General features: G+C 37.1%; 1 pseudogene; it reads right to left on the reverse strand.

Moving 5' to 3' along the window:
- Positions 1 to 21,063: 21,063 nt before the first annotated feature.
- On the reverse strand, positions 21,064 to 23,201 carry LOC101346035 (TGF-beta-activated kinase 1 and MAP3K7-binding protein 3 pseudogene; annotated as a pseudogene).
- Between the last annotated feature and the right edge of the window lie 905 nt (positions 23,202 to 24,106).

Below are 24,106 nucleotides of genomic sequence, written 5' to 3' on the forward strand. Positions count from 1 at the left end.
AGGGGAGTAAAAGAAACAAAAGACATACAGATTAGAAAGGAAGAATTCAAACTGTCTTTATTCACAGATGGCAAACTTGTCTCATTAGAAAATCCAATGGAATCTACAAAAAAACTACTAAAACTAATAGGTGAGTTTTGTAAGGTTTCAGGATACAAAATCAATATACAAAAAGTAATGTCATATACTAACAATTGGAAATTGAAATAAAAAATACCATTTGTAATAGAATAAAAGAATTAGGAATAAACTTGACAAAAGAAGTGTAAGACCTGAACACTGAAAACAAAATACTTTTGAGATAAATAATAATAAAATAAAAAATCTAAATAAGATGAGTCTTCATAGAGCAGAAGACTCAGTATTGTTAATATTGCACTTCTCCCCAAATTTAACATAAACCCAATCAAAATACCACCTAGAATTTTTTGTAAAAGTTCACCAGTGGTTCTAAAATTTATATGGAAATATAAAGATCTTAGAATAGTTAAAATAACTTTGAAAAAGGTGAAAAAATTACAAGAGTTATACTGCCTGATTTCAAGACTTATTACATAGCTGCATTAATCAAGGCAGTGTGGCATTGGTCTAAAGATGGACAAATAGATTGGTCGAGCATACTAGATAGTCCAGAAGTAGACCCACACATATATTGCTAGCTTATTTTTTAGAAAGTGCCAAGTCAATTCAATAGGAAAAGAATAATTATTTCAACAAGTGATTCTGAAATAATGAATGCCTATACACAAAAAAAGAGCTTCAGCACTTAACTCACAGCATATTAAAAAACTAACTCAAAATGGATGATAGGCTTGATTGTTAAAGCTAAAACAGTAACACTTCTTAAAGAAAACATAAGACAAAATCTTTGTGACCCTGTGTTTGGTAAAGATTTCACAAATATGACACAAAAAGCAAAAACTATAAAAGAAAAATTCAATAAATTTAATCAAAATTAAAACTGTTGGCTTTTCAAAAGACATTGTTAAGAAAACAAAGGGTAGCCACAAACTGGAGAAACGCATTTGCCAAATATATATCTCACAAAGGAGATGTATCTAGAATACATAAAAAATTCTTACAATTCAATAAGACAGCAACTCCATTTAATAAAAATGGACAAATATATCAAAAAACACTTCATCAAAGAAGCTTATAGGGCTAGAAAGTAAGCACATGCAAAGATACTCAAAATCATCAGTCATTAGGGAAATCGAAAATCAAAACCACAATGAGATACCACAACATACCCACTAGAAGAGCTAAAATTAAAAGGAATGATAATACTAAGTGTTGACAAAGATGTGGAACAATTGGAAGTCTCACACACTGCTAGTGGGAATGTGTAAAATGGTGTAACAACTTTGGAAAACAGTTTGGCAGTCTCTTAAAAGTTAAACCTACCAACTATCCCAGTCATCTCATGCCTACGTATATATACAAGAGAAATGAAAGCATATGTTCATTCATAGACTTTTACGTGAATGTTCATAGCAACTTCACTTATAATAGGCCCAAACTGGAAACAACCCAAATGTCCATCAACGGATGGATAAACAAGTTGTAGTGTAACCATACAAGGGAACACTACTCAGCAATAAAAAGGAATGATGATACACAAAAGAGTGAATTTAAAATAATTATGCTGAGTGAAAACATGCAGACAAAAAGTACATTCTGTATTATTTCATTCATATAAATTTCTAGAAATTGCAAACTAGCCTATTGTGCCAGAAAGCACTGCCTGGACCAGTGCTGGGGGAGACTGTGTGGAGGGTAGGGAGAAAGGGATTACCTAGGAGGGAGGAAGCATGTAGGGGTGATGAGTACCATCATTAGCTTAATTATGATGATGGTTTCACGTGTGCATTCAAACGTAAGGATTCATTAAATTGTATGCTTAAAATAGTCACAGTTTATTGTATCTCATGCCTCCAAAAACTTGTTTAAAAATATCATTGAATTGTATGTATTTGATTTTTTGTCTGGATTATAAAATTGAGGAAAGAAAGGTCCCTGTTTTGTTCAGGAGTATGCTTCAAAGATTAAAAAATTCTGACACATAGTAAGGACTTAATAAATATTTAACTGTTTGAAGAATAAATGATTAAAGAATAAGTTGTTTTAGGAAGAAATAAGTTAGTTCCTCAATGATAGTCTTATTTGTTATTTAACTTTTCACGCTGGCATTATTTTACATTCTTGGTTAGATTATAATTGCCTAATTAAATTATAAGTGACTCTTTTAATTTACCCATAAGGGCTTGGCGTGTAATAAAAGCTCAGCAAAAGCTTGATTTTTAGATATTTTGTATAAGTGGAATAATACGATGTTTGTTCTTTTGTTACTGACGTACTTCACTCAGCATGATGTTTTCATGATTTATCTGTGAAGAATGTTGAGATGGCAAATGTTTTGCTACATACATATCTATCACAATAAAAACACTTGATCTTTATTGTGGGGTATGAGTGACTATATCCTTACTTTAAATTGACTGTTTATGCTTATAATTGATTTAGAAATAATATTTGGAATCATTATTCCCTGATCTTGGGCATGGAGAATTGTGACCCAGCTGGGGCTGGGCCCTCACAGACACATCAACTAAGCCCGGAGGTATAAAGACAATAGCTAAAATAATCTCAGAAATTATTTTAAGGAAGTTTTCACAAAAGCCCATCAAACACAACACAAAACTTTCCACTCTTATCTTTTTCTATTAGCATTTAGTGAATAGAAGTTTGTTGGACCAATGAAGACCCTCCTGACTCTTGTTACTGAAACCTGTACCAATGATTATTAAGAAAAACAGTTTAAAATGTGATCACGGTTTCTAGCCAATCTGAAAAGGCTAAGCTTTCAATGGTTTTGCCCATTTTTAATGTTAATATATACTGATGGCTCTGTAACTGTTCTTTGGACTCCGGCAGACATGGCTGTGGCAGCATGCTTGTCCGTTTTCGCATTCTTGCCTAATCTGTAATATTCTTTGGACTCGAGCAGACTTGGCTGTGGCAGCATGCTCGTCCATTTTCCCATTCTTACCTATTCTGTGATATTCTTTGGACTTGGGCAGACATGGCTGTAGCAACATGCTTGTCCATGACATTTCCTTAGATTCGGGCAGACATTCTAGGTCTGGCAGCATGCATGTCTGCTTCCCACTTCTGCCCTTTTTGAATAAACGCTGAATAAAACTTTCTTTCGCTTTACTAAACTTTATGATGTTTTTCCTCTACAGCATAATTAACTTCAGGTCTTTGCCAATTATTGGCTGTTTTATTACTATTTAAGTCCTGTATGAAGTTTCCTTTCACTTAATTGGAGTTTTAGTGAAAGGTTATGCACTTATTCTACAAGAGAGGCTGAGACCCTATGGAATAATAGTTTGTATTTGCAGTTTGTTGTTACTCAAAGTTTTTTTCTTTAATAAAAACAATATGCCATTTTATAACCTTCAAAAACATTTAAATGGAGATCACATAAGTTCGATCATTCATTAATTTTAAAATTGATTTTATTATTATCTAACATTTGTTATCCTAAATAGTATGACAGATTTCAGATATTACTTTAAAATAAATTAAAAGAACACTTATTTTAATTTTTGTTCATGGCTTTAACTTTTTAAGCCTCATATTCTTTATCTTAAGTGCATTTTAAACTGTGAAGTCTTATAGAAACATTATGATTTTTTATTATTTTTAAACTGTTTGCTAGAAAAGTTTCAGGATAAATATTTGTTGAGAAGATGTCAGTGTATGCATGGGTTATGTATACATTAATCAGCTGCCTTCATGTTAGGTGGAAGTATGATTTAAGGTATCTTTTATTCATGTATCCATAGCTGATACACATATTTAGACTGGAGCAAGACATTGCCAGGATAGAATGAGAAGAGCAAGTTAGGACAAGGGAAGTTTGAAAATGAAATATAAAGTGGCAGCCACAGGGTAGAGAGGAAATTCAGTGCTTGTCTCCCAGCCATTGTGCCACTAGGTTGTTGATTCCATCATGTTGAATTTTGTAAGCTTTGCATCTTTTAATGTTTCCTATTTTCTCACTTCTAATTCTCCTTTTGCCTCATCCTTTCTTTTTCTCCACCTATTGTTACTACATCCAGCCTACTCGATATTACTTAAAAATTATCTCCTCCTCAAGGTGTCAATTAAAAAAAGAAAACTTCACATATAAGATGTTGTCTGCTTTACTATAGTTATTTTTTATAATATAGATAGAAGCCTTTTCAATTGGTAATGTTTTTCAATAGGTTCTATACTGTGAACCTTAATTTTCAGAATACACATTAAGTCTATGCATTTGTTACTAACTAAATTATCATTTTTCGGTAGGTACTGAGTCTAATTTGGGAGTCCCTGGATGGTGCAAACAGTTAATGTAGTGGACTGCTAATCGAAAGTTGGCAGTTGTAGTCCACTCAGAGTTGCCTCAGAAAAAAGGCCTGGCAATCTACTTCCAGAAAATCAACCATTGAAAACTCTACGGAGCCTGGTTCTACTCTGACACACGTTTGGTCACCATGAGTAGGAATAAACTCAACAGCAACTGGTTAGTTAGTTAGAGTCCAATTTCCTCAGTAGTCAAGGCCTCATAGAGTGACCGTGTATTTAGTAAATTTCTTAAAATTCCGTCTGTGATGATCTCTCCTTGAGAGATTGGAAAAGGAGAATGGATTTCAAGCCTTCTTATGAGCTACAAATACTATGATAAGGCAGTAAAATTAACAACCTTGTATTGGTCAGCGGGTACTCTCTAGTATCTTTGTCTCTTTAAGCAATGTAATGAAGATGGGCCAACAATGATTAGTTCTAATGAGAAAGTTACAGGAGTGCATAGAATGTTGACATGCCGTGGGATTGTTAACCAATGTCATAAACCAATGTGTGTACTGACTGTTTAATGAAAAAAAATTTAATGTTAGAAAACATTTCACTATTTCTTTGTTTTCTACTTTTGGAATTTTGGGTAAGTAAAGAAAACAAACAAAAACACAACTCAAAGCTGATCTTAGTCATTACTGCTATGAAAACTGAATAACTAAAATTTCAGTGTAGATGATATATTCAGATTTAATATTTGTTTACATTAATTTTTAACTGATTTTTCTCTGGTTTAAGTATAAACTTTCAAAAATGAGCAGAGCAATACCTTAATCACATGTCATACTGGTCTGATTTCTAGGATATTTACTTCAAGAATATGTGCTTGACTTGGTGTTTATAACCTCATAAATTTTGAACTTAATTTTCAGAAATTAATCTCTAAAAATAAAAACAGGCATTGTCTCCTAGATACAAAGTTTGAGAAGCAAGGACTTTTTTTTTTCACCTTAGGTATGTGGAATAGGATGAACTCATTTCATGGAAACTTAATAAGCCCTAAGACGTACAAACAAATTGATGGTTTTTTTGCAACTGGTAAAGACGCTGGTGCTGATTCCCTTGTTGGTGGAGGTACTGAGATCTTCGCTACCATAAGAGAAGCAATAAGAAGGCCACTGTTTGCTTTTAAAAACTCTATATTAACCCTTTAAAGTGGATTCTTAACACTTTTTCAAACTCCATTTTTAAAAGTTCAGATGGACAGTGGAGAAATTCCAAGATGCATATAGAAACTAGAGCTGTAGCCCATATCTTCCAGCTCTTAAGATCCTAATATATACATTTTTGTCATATTTTCACATCTCTGAAATCAGGCTGTGTCTTGTAGTCCTGAGGTAGTCTTCATTTCCTGTCCATGAGCGTCACCAGCGTGAAATAAAATTCCAGAGATTGATACTACATCATCAGCACCCCTGGCTGCAGAGAGGACAGTATTGTGTGGAAAAATAAGGTCGACCATGACTTTGAGTTAAAAATATTTTGGAAGATTGGACTTGGAATGTGGATAAATTTTAAGAATACCTTGACCAATTTGTTTTGCTTGTATTTTCATGGTTATGTAGGTTCAGAAAAGATATAAAATAAAAACCTACACCTTGATAAATATTTAAAAAGCTCTTTCAATAAATATGAAGTACAAGTTCTGAGTTATGGAAACGTTATGGTATAATTTGTTCAGCATTTTCCCCCCTCCATATATAAAATAGTGAGTTTCTTACAATCAGTATGGTACTATGATTCTGAGAAGGCCATGGACTGGGATTACAGAATCCTTGAATGTTAATTTTAAAGGAACTTTTGTTGTTACTATGTTTTTTTAAAGCAGTAACGTAAATCATGTCAAAGGAGGAATTAAAGCATTTCCCAGAGAGATTAAAAATAAATTTGAAAAGGATTTAAAATTTCCTTTCCTTTTTATAAATAACATTCTTTTTGAGAACTACTTCTAACTACATCCTTTAGCAGCAAACTTCAAAGTCTCGCTTTGTACCATAAGTAAATGACTTTGTCTTGTTTATTATAGACAATCATTCTTGAGGGTTTTTAAGTTTATTTTGGAAGAGGATTTAGCACTCTACAAGTTTATATTTAAGATTGCAATATTGACTGATTATCTTTCCTAAGATGTAATAGACATAATAAATGGCTGGCAACACTCACTATTTTTTAGAGCGTTTGCTATTACTGTATCTGATGGTTATTATTTTTTTAAAAATCCTTCTGATCGCCTTTCTGAAGAGGAAGCCAACATTATCTCTAAATCCCTTCTCTGTCTCTGTATAATCTATGATTTCATATTGCTAAGCAAACACAGCAACACCTCATTTTTCCAGCATTGCCCAGGAATGATTTGGCCTGCATCAGTGAAAACTTCTAGATAACCGAAACATAGGCATTTAAATGCAAACCTAAAAAATGTTAACTATTTATCATAGAAATATTTCTACAGCATACTTTTCTGTTATTCTTAAATACAGAATACTGAAAATTGAGGCTTTAAAGTTGTTGTATTATGTGGGGATCTCAAGAGAGAAACTGCTTTATTTGTTCTGTCCCCTCCATACATGGTGAATAGTAGAATAAGACCAGGCAGTCGGTGGGGGAGGGCCACACTGAAAACTAAACTTTAATCTTTTCCGGAAGACATAACTCATTATTCTGGCTATCAATGACAGCAGAGAATGTGCTGTGGTCCCTAGTGCTGAGCGCACATAGGTAGCAGCCTCTGCATCCAGGGTTCCTTTACCATTCCAGGCCACGCAGAACTCTCAGACATGCATTTTCATCTCTCCTGACGGGAGGTTCCCATATCCTCAACCCATTATTTAACTGAGAGTTCAAATGCATTCTTACCAATAGCAGAATTAAGCATCACCTCACTCTGCTTCTCCTCTTGACTTCCTTATTTCTAGTCAAGGCACAGTTACTCACCATTCAAGTTTAAAATCTTGGCATAATTGGTGATTTTCTCCATTTCTTATCTCCCATCTAAGCCTGTCAGTTGTATCTGTGAACATCTCTGCTCTCACCACCCTTTCAGAAAATTTTATTATTCTTACCTTTGGCTAGAATGTTTCGATTTGTCATATATCACTGCTCTATAGGCCTCCAGTCTCTGACATTTCCCATGTATTTGACACAGAGCTAATAGATTACTCTTCTCAAAGCCTATCTGTGGCTTTGCCACTTCCCTGTTCCACAATCCCTGGTGGTTCCCGGTTTTTTCTTTCTTCTTTTAATAAATAATTAGCAGCAATTGCCAGCAGAGGCTGAGGCATAATTTTGTAATTGCTTCATACTGAATTTGTTGGGTCACATTCAGATGAAAGGATGTGAGATTATGTTGATATTAAGCACTACATTTCTTTCCCATAGATCATTTGTGGTAATCTGCTCTATACACTTCTAGGAAATTAGGATGAAATGTGTAAACATTCCATTTCCAGGATCAATTATTACATTGAGAAATCTTCCCAACAAGTCTTCTGAAACCACTTAAGAGATGCTTTGATTTTTCAAAAACTTACCTGGAAATATGTCAAAGTGCTACCTGTAAATGTCTTCAGTAACTTGCGATGTCATCGAATCCTTTTAAAGTTTTCGATCCTTTTTATTGTGTTATTCACTCCTACTTTCACTTGTTTGTTACAATTTTAATTGAGATACTGCTCTGTGCAAGGATCCCTGGTGGTGACACAGTGGTTAAGCTCTCGGCTGCTAACAGAATTGTTGATGGTTCAAAACCACTCAGTGGCTCGTGAGAGAAAGATCTGGCAACCTCATAAAGATTAAGCAAAAAAACCATTGCCATCAAGTCGATTCTGACTCAGCGACCCTATAGGACAGAATAGAACTGCTCCATAGGGCTTCCAAGGAGCACCTGGTGGATTCAAATGGTCAGCTTTTTGGTTAGCAGTCATAGCTCTTAACCACTGTGCTACCAGGGCTCCTCATATAAAGATTGTTGTTAGGTGCTGTTGAGTTGGTTCCGACTCATAGCGACCCTATAGGACAGCGTAGAACTGCCCCATAGGGTTTTCAAGGAGCGGCTGGGGGATTTGAACTGCTGACCTTTTGGTTAGCAGCCTAGAAAACCCTGTGGGGCAGTTTTACTCTGTCACACGGATTCGCCATGAGTCAAAAATTGACTCAATGGCACCTAAGAACAATCCGACAACACTACTATGTGCAGCTTCTTTGCCAGGTGTTCTACACATGGTGGTGCATAAAAACAGAGCTGATTTTTGACTTTATAAAGCTTGTAGCCTAGTCCTACTCACCTATTTTGAGTTGAAGTGTGTACATTTTCCTTGTATATTTTATTTTTAGAACTTGAAAATCATTTTCCTGCCTGGAGAAAAATAAATTCTGTTGTCTGTTAGAAAATTGCTCTCTTCCCCAAGCAATAGGATCCTTCTTTTCCTGCCTTTTTCTCTCCTCATTGCTTCAGATAAGATGGGAAAGCATTTTATATGGTCCTAAGTATTTTTCACAAGTCTTTCCTCATTTTGAATGCAACAGTTTTTACATTGATTTAAAACATACTGTATATATAGCTGTATGTTTTTTAACTTTATAGGATTTTATTTTTCCGTTTAATTAAATATATTCTGAAAACATAATATTTAATGTTTGTTTAATGGCCCATCTTTTTTTAACCATCTATTATTCTGGATTATTTGGTTTGCGTCCAGGGTTTTTTTTTTTTTTTTTTTTTTTCTTTTTTGTTTTTTTTAATGATGTCTCTGTGAACATCCTGGTACATAATGCTTTGCCTGAATTTCTGATTATTTCCTTATGCTGTACTCCAAACTCCAAATACTGTCCATTTCTTCTGCCCAGGGATTAAGTAGACTGGCTGTTTTTCCAATTGGTGTCCAATGAATACATTTTTCCCTCAATGATCTCTAGAACTTTTTTGATGACGGACAAGCTGAAGTGTTGCTCATCTGTGCTGTGAGCCGCTCCACAGTTCCCAGCCAACTTATACCTTGGCAGTGATCTAGGACATGTGTAAGCACAAGAGAAGGAAGGTAATGGTCTAGACACCTGGCTGGGTGATGATGGCAGGAGGGCAAACTCTAGTCCTCCGTCCTGGATGTGTGTGTGTGTGTGTGTGTGTGTGTGTGTGTGTGTGGAGTCGGGATGTTGCTGCTGAAAACAACCAGTTTATAATTCCCTGTAGTTTGGAAAATGGCAATACACAGACTTATTAAACCACCACTGAGTATTAGCTTAAAAAAAAAAGAAAAACTTGAAACCACAAGTACAAAAGCTTAATCAACCATAGTAAAATATTCTGACTCATTTTATTTGCATTTCTTTAATGTTCCTACTTCTTTCTTGTTTTTTCTTGCTTTTATTTAGAGATAATGAGTAAACTATATCAACTATATACGCTGTTTCAGCTTTAGTTTTTCATATAGTTTCTAAGCTGTAATTCAAGTTAGGAGTGAAGCCATCAAAGATGATCATTTCAAAGAGGGTCCTTCTGAAAGGCATGTATCCAGTCATTTATAAGGGTGCTACTTCTAAACACTGCTAATTTTAAAACAAATTGAATAATGGAAAATCCCTTGTAGATCCTCTTTTTGATTGACTCTTGCTGCTCAGTTATGATATTACAACTTTCTTTTCATTGCTATGAAATTACCAGAATTAGTATTTCTGTATTGTTTGCTTCATGATCAAGGAGTTGGACGTTACTTAGTGTATTTCAGTGTATTGTACGAAAGGATTACTTGTATAGAACGTGTTTCTGACACTGGGGTTTTCCTTGTCTATGCTAACTGCTTTCCCTCACTCACTAGGCATGCTGTTTTAAGGGAACTGTTGGATCTAATTCACACTAGGAAATACTTGTCTTACGTGGCCACTGTGTGTTGCTGGGATGCATGAGTTGAGAAATCTATTGGGCTGTGAGTTTTCCTCTGGAATGTTCGGCAAACCCTCAGGTGCTGTCAGATGTGAAGGACAGGACTGCTCTCAGAAAAACAAAGGTTTTATTACATTATCTCAAATAATGAGGATATCCAGCAAAAATAAAAAACAAAGCAGTAAAAGTCACACATGTGCTATATGCCAACGAGAGAAATGGTTGACCAAGCAGAAAAGAATACACAGCGAGTCCAGGTAGTCTACGTTTATTTCCTTATGCTGCTTGTGGATCGTTCAGATGGAAAATCAAACCCTCTAAGTCACAACGAACAAATACATACTTCTGAGGTTAGTGTTTTCTACCATGAATCTAGCTTCTATTTTCAAATAAATACAGTAGGCTGTAAAAGATAGGAAATGAAAACTTGGCTGGCAGCAGATGAAACTTCAGATGCTTAACTAAGCTACACCACCGTTATCATTCTTCATCTTATTTAAGACTTAAAAATTAGAGGCAAAAGTGACCAAATATCCCTAGAGATCATGGCAATTATGTGAGTAAAATTTTTTTTTTTCTTTTGGTCTGATTCATGAAGACCTAAAGGTTCATACGAAAACAGGTGGTCGTAAATTCTTGGGTATTTTATTGAGTAAAAAAAGTCTGGATAGACTTAAGATAAAGTATCATGGTACCATGATTCTCTATTACATTTATGTTCATCTGGAGTGACAAGCTGATGGAATGATCAGGGATGGAGCTGAAGAAGGCCAGTAGGTAACCACAGTTGACAATACTGTGCCCAGAAGAATATGTTTCCAGCTTCGTATCCTTTATATCTCTATCCCAGAAGCAGAAATGTCACGGCATAGCAACTGGCAACATTCAGGGCTCTGCCCCTTCCCACTTGCCCCACAAGAAATGTATAGAAAGGAGCTTCTTGGACTCAAGAGGGAAACTTGAGCTCTTAAGAAAAGTGTTAAAAACTGTTACTCTTCATTTAAAGACACTGTATCAGAATCATTTATTTATAGCAGGATCCACTGAGAATGAATACCAATATTTATAAAAACTCAATGGCTAGAAGTGGACTTACATGACCTCAAAAGCTTTAGAAGTTTTTTTTCCTATGACTTTAAAAGCAGGAGATGAAATTTGGTTTTAGCATTGGAAAACACCTTCTACCACATAAGAGATTGTTTTAAGGGAGATTGATCACCAGAGAAATAATTCCAAAATTGTTAGCTCAGATTAGGATATTACATGTTCTGTTTAATAAAGTAAATTGGGTGTGCTTTTATTAACATTGTTCCTGCAAAGCTATTATTATTTTTAAATTTTTCTTTCTGAATCTGAATTTAATTTGCCTGAAGACTTCCTAAATCCGAATTTAAGCCACTTCAGACTGAAAATCATTGTTTTCTTTTTGGGGGGGGGGTGGCGGGGAGGGGGTGGTGGAATGTGTGTATTGTTTCACTCCAAGTATTTGCTTTCATAGAAATATAAGAATGGATCAAACCAGTCTTTTATTTCATGCTAGAAATAAGACTATGAAAAGAGAATGGACTGGACTCAGCACAGTAAAATCTGAATGAAACTGTTGGTATCAAGTCCTGGCAACCTGCTTCTGCAAAGTCACAGCCTTGAAAACCCTATGGAGAAGTTCTACTCCGCACACATGGGGTTACTATGAGTCAGAGCAACTCACTGGCAACTAACAGCAACAATCCAACAGATGAGATTATTGTAGGCTGGATAAACCAGATTTAGGGAAATGTCATATATTGTAATTGCCTGAGTACATTTTATGTGTATCACTCACCTTGCCATAGGGCATTGAATAAGATATGAACTGGGGGAAATGGGATATTTCCTTCTCATTGGAGTCCTAGAGGGTGAGTGGGAGCCCAGACTCTGGGTAGAGTGAAATGAACAAACAGGGTGGCCTTTGGTGGGAGACGAGATGCTCGTGCTACGTGAAGGCAAACTCAGAGCAAAGCCAGGTGTTCGGTAGTAGGGAGTGCCTGTGAGACAACTCCATGTCAGCAAGAGAGAAAAGTCTGGAGCCAGAGGTGAGGAGCCATGACTAAGACATACGGATTGGACTACATAGTACTTCCCTAGGGATTCTCAGAAATACAAAAAACTGTTACTAGACATAGACTTCCCACAGCTCCGCAGAATGGGCTGTCAGACAAAGAGAGTTGGACTTTTGTGAACAGAAATATTAACCAATGATAGCTTAAAGAAATGTTAGCCAGTGGCAAACTGAGGTATATTTAAGTCACACATGTGACTTGCAAAGCAAAAAATTACTTAAAATAGATGTGGAATAAAATACGAAAAATTTATTACATCAACTTATTGGTGAAATTGTAAAAATTGTCTTGTTTGTTTTACTGGGATAAGTTTGAGAAGTTTGATTTTTTATAACCATGTATTGCCATGTGTGAGACTACAGTTTATTGTAAACAAGCAAATTATCTTGCTTTCATATCATTATTTCCTCATGGATTTCATTTTTTTCTCTTTCATATACATAACTGAGTGATGAAGTAGTATCTAAACCAGATTGCCTCAGAATTACATACGTAAAATATTTATATTAATAAAAATCTTCTCTTTCTGATATCTTGCTTTTAAAATGGAAAAGTCAATTTAAAACTTTAGCTCAAGTACTATGGTTAGAACTTATTGACGAGGTCTCTATAAAGTAAAAGTGTGTCTATAAATTAGAAGAAATATTATAATAGCAAATAGATCCATCACACTAAATGAAGTATTAATAGTTCATTTTTCCAGACAATGTTTTTGCTATATATTGAGTGAAGATTTAAGCAATCCAACAAGAACAATTCAGGTAATTTATACTTATTCTTCAATACCTGTTTAAATACTATATTGAAGGAGGGATGGAGGATATACCGACTGATGTATTTAGGGACAACAAAAAATAGACAGCCACGGAATGGAGATCTGTGAAGTTTCAGAGTCCAGGAGGATGCCTTCACCCTGTGAGGTTCATGCTTGAAGAGTCTTGGTCTCTATATTTTCCAGAATATGAAGGCAGCAGGACTTCTTAAGATGCTATTATAGGTTTATTTGTGTCCCCCCAAAAGAAATGTTCAATTCCTAACCCCTGATATCTGTGAATGTGACCTTATTTGGAAATAGTATTTTGAGAAGTATTTAGTTAACATGAGTTTATATTGCAGTAGGCTGGGCCCTAATTCAGTATGACTGGTGTCTTTATAGGAAAAAGAGAAGACATAGAGAACCACAGGGAAGAACACCAGAGATCAAAGGGATGTGTCTACAAGCCAAGGAATGCCAAAGACTGTGGGAAACCACTGGTATCTAGGAGATAGGTATGGAACAGATACTCCCTCAGAGCCCTCCAGAAGGAACCAACTTGCTGATAACCTTGATTTTGGACATCTAGCCTCCAGAACTGTGAGATAATAAATTTCTGTTGTTGTAAGCCACCCAGTTTGTGGTAATTTGTTCCAGTGTCCCTAGGAAATGAATACAGATGCCAAGGTGAACACTTTGAATATACCTTAAATACCTGAGAAAATGAAAGGCACATTCAGGATTCTGCTGGATGGGTGCAATTAACTCAGTTTTGTAAGTGACCTTAGGGTTTTCATTTATTAGTCTCCCCTCACTCCCACTCTTTGATGAAGACTGATTTTTTTTTTTTTTTCAATTGTAGTAGAGAAATAAGACACTTGGGCACTCAATAAAAAGTCTGATGGGCGATAAGTATAGCTGGGCTTCAGTAACAATCACAGTGAAAGTAGGTGTGGATAGATGAAAATTTCACCTGATTTTACTGGGTACTCACCAAGTCCAACTTTTCAGCGTAAAGATTGTGATAGCCATGTGAAAATGCAACTTGTTCTCCTGGACACATTATCTTTCTCTCCAAAACAACCTTAAGTCTTGATGAAGTGTAACAGGAAGTGAATTCCTTCTAGTACCTGGCACTGTGGCTAAAACAGCAGAGTTTGTGGCATATACATTTATGTAATCAACCAAGGAAAATTGTCATTTTAGAGCATGACTTCAGACATCTTCAGTAAAGTCTCAAGCTATGGGACCCCATGAAAAGTATAATTTTTAAGTTCTGAGTTTCATCAGTTGTTTCTAGGAAAGTACTGTTCTCTTCCAACACCCTTTGTAAATCCTAGCTGCTCTTTTTACGTTTAAGTTCTGGAATGGTGCAGGTGGGAAATCTCTTGGTCTCTCACTGGAACACTACAGCCTACGTTCTCTTTGAAGGCTTTGGATCTCTGTCAGGATTACTATAATGGTGAGCCATGGTAGTCAGTAAGCTGCCCCCCACTCCAAAAAAAAAACAAAAACAAAAAACTGTTGCCGTCAAGTTGATTCCGACTCATAGCCACCCTATAGGATAGACTAGGACTGCCCCACGGAGTTTCCAAGGAGCGCATGGTGGATTTGAACTGCCGACCTTTTGGTTAGCAGCTGTAGCACTTAACCATTACACCACCAGAAGTATACCAAATCCTTTTGAGTGGGAGTCACTTTACGTTTGAAGTCTAACCTGAAATATTTTCACTGGGCCCCAGTGCTATGACACTTTCTGTACAACGCCCATTAACAACCAGGAAGCAACAAAAATGGGCAAAACTATTGAAATGCCTGTGACCAACAACATCATACAAACCATTATGGGACACCATTAAGGGACATCATTGATGTCCCTATTAGCATTATGAGGCAGACACGGGAAAGTGCACCTTGTCTAGGTGCCTTTGTTTTAGATATAGAAAAACTGGGGGGAATTACTGAAGAAACCGTTTCAGAAACGGAGTCTGGAGCCATGTATGGAGAGTAAAAGGAGTGTGTAACAAGGATCACATTTCAAGATTCAGTAGACAGTTTTGGAGGGTCTATAGGAGCAGTAACAGACACATAGAGAAGAAACATTTCAAATTTTCGGTCCTGAGGCCAAAGCTAAGTCTGAAACTAGATGGAGTAGCTAAGTATCAGACAAGAGTGACTCTGAGGAGAGAAGTGGAATCTGTATTAGGAAACAGCAAAGGCATCAGTGTGCTGCTGAAAGGAGCAGGCTCAAAGTAGGCAAGGATGGCTCGAGAAATTTGGCAGAGGGCACTACTTTTTCCTTTTTTTCTTTTTTGATGCCATGTGTTAGCCATCCAGTGCTGCTATAACAGAAATACCACAAGTGGATGGCTTTAACAAAGAGAAGTTTATTCTCTCACAGTCCAGTAGGCTGCAAGTCCAAATTCAGGGCATCAGCTCCAAGGGAACGCTTTCTCTGTCAGCTCTGGAGGAAGGTCCATGTGATCAATCTTCCCTTGGTCTAGAAGCTTCTCTGCGCAGGAACCTCAGGTCCAAAGGACGCGCTCTGCTCCTGGCACTGCTTTCTTGGTGGTATGAGGTTCCCCTGTCTCTCTTCTCGCTTCTCTCTTTTATATTTCAAAAGAGATTGTCTTAAGACACTATCTAATCTAATCTCATAGACCTTATCAGTATAACTGTCGCTAATCCATCTTATTAGATCATAGCGATAGAGTTTACAACACATAAGGAAATCATATCAGATTACAAAATGGTACACAATCATACAATACTGGGAATCATGACCCAGCCAAGTTGACAGATATTTTTGGGGGACACGGTTCAATCCATGAAATGCGGTAATGGCTCCACAGTGAGAGAAATAGGCCACTTTCTTTAAAGTTTATTTTGATGTAGTCATTTTGACTGGGGAAAATTTCACACAACAGTTTTAATGAAGCCATATCAAAATGATTCCGTTAAAATATGGAAATTCCAGCTTTTCAATTACCAGGAGATATTCCTTCCACTTATTCATCCCTAATCTATACCTTACTTACTGAAACAAAATTCACCTTCTTCTTCAATGATTTGTGTTTAAACTTTTAATAACTATGTTTTCCTTATATTTTTAATCTTAATATGTTTTTAAATTATAGAAGTAATATATGCTCCTGGAGGCAAATTTTTAAAAAATACAAAAATGTATAAAGTAAGGAAGTGAAATTCTTTGGTCCCCTCTATTCCCACATTCTGGAGTTAACCACCTTTAATGGTTTATTATAACCATCCCAAGAATAGTCAGGGGAAATTTCTTGAACAGCAATGGAAAATAAAGTTCTAGTTAAATTCTCAGGGGTAACCTACCAGTCAAGTCTTTAGTAGGACGTTCTGCTGCAACTGTATAAAAAATTAAAATTAGAATGGAATATTGGCTGATGCACTGAGAGAATACACTCTGTGTTCCAACGGGGAATTAGAAAATTTTTGATACAAAATTTTCAAAGGAAGCATCAAAAAACAATTTTACTGTTTTTAAATTCCTTACCTCAGGCAAGAATGTTAAAAAGTTTAGGAGAATTGAAGATGAAGAGGAAGGCTTTTGCAGAGAAGTATTTGGATGCTATAATTCTCCTGACCCATGGTGGTCAAGGTAGAGAAGTTTGCCTCTTTTGTATTCAGTCAAGAGAGAAGGACTTTGAAAAGACCACCGAAAATGTTGGACGTGTGCTGGGCAGAGTGAACTGGGGTCTGACCGCCACCTGAGAAAACCAGTGGGTTAGGGACCAAGTTTGATAAACTTGATACAGAAATCCTAGATTATTTGGACTTAGTAAACCCAGTGGTTTTTCTCAAGTAGTATAAAAAATAATTCCATAATGAATAATATCATTATTCATTGTTTATAAATACAAAAAGTTCATTTCAAAAGAAATTTTGATATGTGAGACCTCATACTTTTAGTTTTGTTTGAAAAGGTAATATTTCATTCCAGAGTAAGGAGAAACAAAAATGTATATACACACACAAGTACACTCAAATAATTTTAAACATAATACCATTTTGTAACACGTAACTTTTTTCTTTTTTGGTATTTACAAGATTTAATAAGTTCTTGCTGTTTTAATGAAGAAACTGATCAATTCTTTTACAGTAGGGAAACATGGACATTAGATGTCATTATAAATAAAAATCCAGAATTGTTCAGTTTCAAAGCAACTTTTCATGGCTTTAGAAATTAAAATCGAGTCATCATTCTATTAATCTCTGATTGCCCAAGCCATGCAAAATCTACTTGTATTAAATGCTTGGGGATGCAAATAATACAGAAAAAAAAAATGCATGTTGGGTGAATGTGAAAATATCATCAGAATTAACTTTTACAATATGAAAATACTGTTAATTCTTTCAAAAAGATACAGTAGTGGTGCAACACAGACAGTGCCCAATTTATTCCGATTTTTTAAAGTAACATTTCAATTGTTTTTCTTCCTCTATGGATATATAGACACACACTGCAACACGGACTCGTTCAAGGTCAGAACAATGGTAAAATGTTAAAATAGTTCAGTTTTTAACTATAAAGGGTCATTTTCACATTCCAGGATACATCATTGATATTTTTAAAGGAGAACGTTTCTATGCCTTATATTATTGCTTTTCATTTATATTGTCAAAAAGACATCACACTTACCTTTTAAAATACTATCTAAAATTGAGTTGCCACAGAAAATTGGATATGAACCCTTCATAACTGTGGCAACACAACAACAAAATTTAAGGAAACATTGATTTCTTTTAATAATTAAAAAGTACTACAATTGAGACCAGCTCCTTAAAAAATTATTAAACTGCTCATCACACTTCCCATTTCTTTCAGGGAAATAAACCAACAAATTAGCAACACTTTCCCCACCATCATTAATCTGCTCTAAAACTACATTTTTACAAGGCATTTCTTTGAAACCCCCGCCTCTGCTCTCTCCCATACAAGGTCAATATAAATTCAAAACGTTTTGCAATGCTTAGAAAGTTTCTGGCTCCTCTATTCCCACTTTAAACATTGAAGAACTATGCCGTAATTTAAGGGGCAATGTACTTTAACACAATGGCAACTGTGCTTTCTAAAAACCCAGTTTACAAAACAGCGAACTAATGTAAAATGTACCATCAGATCTTATGTTACTATCAGACTATTTGTATTTTCAGAGAAAACTCTGACTAGAAACAGGAAGTGTGCCAATGGCTCAAAAGAACATCGGCACCTCAGCAGCCAGGCAGCATCCAATTTTTATCCTCCCAATTTTATGCCAATTATCTGTACATACCAATCTGACTAGGAGATGCTTTTGAAAAGGCATCTTGAAAGTTGGGTGAATGCTTGTTCAAACTGGCAAGAAGCAGTCTACTTATGGGACATAGTTAAATATATCAAACGGATCAGTGTCAAATAATTTTGCTTATTTTACAAACTGAACACAGCCTAGGCTGACATATGAAATTTGTGCACGATCAGAAAAGACCATATACAAAACTTCCTTAAAATCCATCCCTGATGTCTTATACCCCACCCTCCACACCTATCAAATAGACTGTTTTCTCATTTTTCCTGGTAGGTGAAAACAATGATTGACTAGGTATATTACCAAAGGACTGAAACCACGCATCTACTGTATGATAACAGCTTATTAACCCTGATGTATTTTCATGCACTAGTTTTAAAGTCATCTACATGGTGTTAATAAAGCATCAAAGTTTTCAGACAGGCTACTTTCATTCTCAACTGACAACTGCCAAGTTAACTGCTGCCACTTCAGCATATCACTATGAATACTGGTAAAACTTGAGCTAGAACACCAAGCAGTATATATATTTTTTCCCTATATTGTTACTTAAAACCAAGTGGGGTTGACCATCACTAAAGAGATAGGAAACCGTACAAAGGCAAAGGCATTGGCATATTACAGAACAATAGGACCGATAGAATGTTATTGAAGATATAGGACTAACAGATAGCAGTGTTACAAAGCGTTAAAGCCCATCTGCTTTCTCATTATTTTCACAGTTTTGCCAGTTGTTGTACGAGAGCTGTTTTATCAGTGTAATTACATAACCATGTTTACTTTGTGAGACGAGTGGATATATTTCAGGGAATTTTCCACATATGAGAAAGTGTTTTCAAAGCCGTAGGTGGAGTGTGAAATTATGGTTTTTGATGGAAAAGTATGATGAGTTATTACGCCTTTGGTTTCATTACGCTGTTAAGTGCAGCTTGTCTTTCCAGGTCTGCCAGAGATTACTGCTAAATTAAAATACAATGACAGCTTGAAGTAAGAGAGAGTATGTGTGTGTGTGTAGGGGGGCACATGGTATGGGAGAGTGAATATGCCTAAGGTTATAACCTCAGGTGAAATCCTTTAGAACTGGAAAACCTACCATCCTTTATTGCTGTTTATATTCAGCAAAATGAGGGGAGATTCAAAAATCCAATTCTGAGCTAGGAAGGAAATCCAACAATGGTAGAGACCTTAATTAAATGCTAGTATTCATTTTCTAGTGATGTACCCTAGTGAGCCACATGATTTTATATCTGTTCAGTTATCCACACCCTAAAGTTCTGGTTTCATAAATAAGGGGTGCTTTACTATTATCTGGACTACCTGAACAAACTCAGTTTATCTCTGAATACAGTGTGCTCAATTTCAAAAGTTCTTACTTTCAAGTACTCTGTACTTACCTTTCTCAATAACATTTCATGACTAGCCTTGTCTTCCTCCCCAAATAAGGCAGTAAGCAACTTTATCATACTGACCAACTGTAATTTCCCTCACACTGGTATATTAACATACATGCAGATAAATCTTTATTGAACAGCTAATATTGATCATTTTTCCACTAAATTAGGATTATGGCACAAAGTATTATCTGTGCTGTAAACATTATGAATTCTTCACAAAATTGGAAGGAGTTAAAATAAAAAAGCCCTATGGCCTGCAAACATGTCTTATAGAACCACAGCTGAACTCCAGATTTCCAAATGGATTTCGGAATGGGTTTACATTTGGCATAGATTCACTGTGCTATTAGCAAAGCACAGTTTTACAAGAATGTCATTTATAAAAAATCGTACTTTATAGGGACTTGCTCACTTGTTTTAAAACCAATGGCCTCGTCAAAGCACGCAGTAACTTAAAAAGCATATGTTATGTGGCATAATTCGGTCTTAGTTACCAGTGTTGATACAGTTTATCATTGTACAAGCAAAAGGGATCTCACCACCTGATTGTACTTTAGAACAAAGGGCATGATATGCCTAATTCCTGACTGCTACAAATCACATTTTCAAACATTTCACTTGTGTGTATGTATGTGTGTTTGAAACTACCCCTGAAAAAAGCAGCAATTACAATACCCTTATTATTTTGCTCCCTCTCAAAAAAAACAGAAATCATATTCCAGGTGCTTACTCCTGTCTTCCTCTTCAGCAGGAAGCAAATGGAAGAAGCATGGGGAGGGAGCCTTTGTTTTCCAGAGAGCTGTGACCAGATGAGTCCGCCCTGGCAATTCAGTTTGTCTGCATGAACTGTAACATTTTACACCATGATTCAAAGTTCTAGTTTAAAAAATAAGGGTCACTCAGCAGTAACTTTAACAATAGGGATTCCACAGAAGAGCTCTTGACTTATCTGTGTACATTCTTTCAGGAGCGAATCCTTGCCCGGTTTCAAGTATCTCTTTCTGTCTCTCACTCTGCAATGAGTTAAGAAAGGGAAGAAAAAATAAATCCCCATTTTTCCTTTAGTGAGCACAAGTGGATACAGTGTCATTCTTCCTCCCCCTGTGTAATCTAAAGTGAAAAGACTGGGCCGATGAGTAGATTCCCGAAGCTTCCTTTTCTTAGGATGGGTACTCAAAATGTCACTCACAACCTGGTGTGGACTCTTCTGAATTCAAGTGTACCGTGGCATCTCACGCTGCTCACAGCGATTTAGTGCAGGGTGGTTCAGAAAGGTGCAGCTATCACAATTCCAGGGCGCCCTTCATAGTCTCCATCTCAGGGTTGTGTCCGAGGCCTTGGTTTGGAGCCAGTTAGATGCTCATCTGCAGCTGTTGCCTGGGTGTCATGGACATCTGCCTGTACTTTGGAGGTCACACTAATTCTTTGGGTTTTTCTCTCAATTGTGCAGGGATCGGAGGAATCTTTTTTAGATGGCTTGGGTGGTACAACTGGGCCAGGTTCTATGTTGTCATAAAAATTATTCATGGCTTTTGGACCAAAGTTTCCTCTAGATTGAAGGAGGTCAACTTCTTTCAGTGTACAGTCAACATTCATCTGGAGTTGTCTGTTCATGCTTCTCAATCTTGTCATTTCCTCAGGCGTTCGGATCTCAGTGTTGCAGCTGACTCTTCTGAGCCATCTCTGCATCAGGCCATGCTCCATGCTGTTCACTTCAGCCTTCAACTGCTCTACTTCCTCTTTCTCAAGTTTCAATTGTTTTGCTAACCTCTCCATCCTTGCTCGCTGATGTAACAGCAAGGCTTGTGTGTAGGCATGGTCATCTGATGCAGAACTAGAATTCCTCTGATATATATGGCTTCCCTTTTCTCCCCCAGAGCCTGGTATCGCTGAAATGCACTGAATAGGTTCTGGTGCTGCAGAGCGCTCTTCTTTAAAAGATTTTCAGTCGCTGCTCGGCCTACAGTAATTTTAAAAACTGTAGTTGGGTTTGGTATCACTCGAGGAGATGGAGATGGAGCGCACAAAGGTCCAGTTGGTTGTGTGTATGTGATATACACAGGATTAACACTAAATGGAGGTTTTGGTTGACTAGATATCCCTCTTGAAGGAGAACTTGAAGGTGGCGTGGTGGGTATGTACAGTGAGTGCTGATTTCGTGGAGATGGTTGGTTACTGATGGGTGAAGGACTCCTATTAATTGCTGTTCCACGTCTTTGGGAGGGTTCAACTGTAATTTCTATTTTCTTCATGGAAACTTTGGGTAAGCTAGATGCTGTGTATGGGAGATAGGCTACTGAATGGCTTCCCTGTTTCTGATAACTAGGAGGTCCCTGTTGATATGGATGGGGTGAAGTAGTTGAAGGACTAGGTGGCATAAAGATGTGGGAACTTGGGTGGCCCAACTGGGAAGGCTGCACTTGATGCTGTGGAGAGCTGAAGGGTGAAGGACATTGAGAAGGAGGTGGTGAATGATAAGCAGATTGAGGGATTTGTTGTTGTTTGGGAGAATACTGAGAAGGTTGATAGTTCTGTTGATGTGGATAAACAGGTAAAGGACATTGACTATAATGAGGCACTGGGCCCTGTGGTGAGGACTGCCATGGTGTACTCTGAGGAGTTTGCCTTCCTGATGAACTCTGAGATGTCTGTCTAATATAAATAGAACCAGGAGACCCATAGAGATTGCTTGGAATTTGTGGAAGAATTTGTAAAGCTCTTGTACAGTCTGTCCAGAAGGGAGGTTTTGGGATACCGTAACAGTAATTGGGTTTGTACTATACCGAGGTATGTGCATGTATGAAGGAGGTGGCGGCGGTGGTGGTGAAGGCCCTTGCATAGCTGATGGATTCATTCCTGTCTGCATGGAAGATGGCTGTTGAGGTGGTTGTGAAGGAGGAGTAGCTGCACTTCTGTTCTGTTCATTCATAAAAAATGAATTGTAGTTGGGAGTAGCAGCCACAACAGCAGGAGCTGAGTGTGGTTCCTGAACTAAACGTATCAGTTGTTTACCTGCTGTATGCTGTGGATCAATGTGTCCATCACTTGAGCTATGTACCAGTGTTCGACCACCATTAAATTGAGCTCCATCTGCTAGGTGGTAGCTACTAGGAGAATGGATACCCAAGTTAATACGCAAAAGGTGATTTCTATTTATCCTGTTGTCATCTGGAATATGGTATTCCATATACAAGTATTTGCTACTCTCCTGGGAAAGGGCTCGGCAACAGGCTTCAAGATTGTTGTTATTCTGTAACATGCACTGAGACACCACACCGTCCGGAATCTCAGGGAAACGCTGTCGGAGATGATGGAGAACCTGATATCAAGCTGTGGACTGCCTTGCGCCATGCCAGACTAAATGGTGATCAAGTTTCTCTTAGGGAATAGATGTTAACCGGCCTTCAAACAGCAATGATCTTCCAACACCGCAGTCATTTTCTCAAGATGGTTTGTAAGGCCTGGCACAGGAGTCTCATTCTCATCTTCAGCTCTGAAAGCACCTTCTTTTCAGTAGTCTGGAATCCGGTGGCCGCTGCTCCCCGTTCGCCACTGCCGCCGTTTTGCCTTCACCCGCCGCCTGCGCCCGCGGGGGCTCCGGGCCGGCGCCGCTTTCCCGCCCGACCCCGCTCTGGTGCGCGCTGCGCGGGGCCGAATCCGGTGCGAGGCGCCCCCGCCGTCGCCCCCTTCCCTCCCTCCTCCCTCAGTCACGCAACTTCTTTTTCATGAAATTTGCAAATCAAGTTTAAACAGTTTGTCAAAATTGCATTATAAAGATTGGAATTATACAATTAAAATTGGTGACTTTTACTGTACGTGATTTATACCGTAATAAAGCTGATTAAAACTTGCATTATTTGGAAACATTGGTTAAAACTTATTGAACAGAGTAGAATAATATAAGCTCGTGGAGTATAATTCAGAAGTGCCATGGTAAATGGGTGGCTGTGATATTTATATATAACAACCTTGATAACCAAGTTACAAAATATAACATTTTCTCTTGCTTTGGGTCTACAACAATCATTTATGTTTACTTTCCCACTGATTTGACATCAAGTCCTGGCAGATTACATTTAGAAACTGAGCGATTACTTTTTGAAATATAGGTTCTATGCTTGCCAGATGGATTTGGAACTTTTCCCAGTAATGCTTTTATTGTCATAATCCGCTTCACAATTCCATCATGAATGAGGGCATTAGGGAATGACATCATTTTTGATACCTCTCAGATTGTAAAATATTTTAAAATATAA

Source organism: Trichechus manatus, unplaced genomic scaffold (genome assembly GCF_000243295.1).
Source record: "Trichechus manatus latirostris isolate Lorelei unplaced genomic scaffold, TriManLat1.0 scaffold00456, whole genome shotgun sequence".
Taxonomy (NCBI): Eukaryota; Metazoa; Chordata; class Mammalia; order Sirenia; family Trichechidae; genus Trichechus; species Trichechus manatus.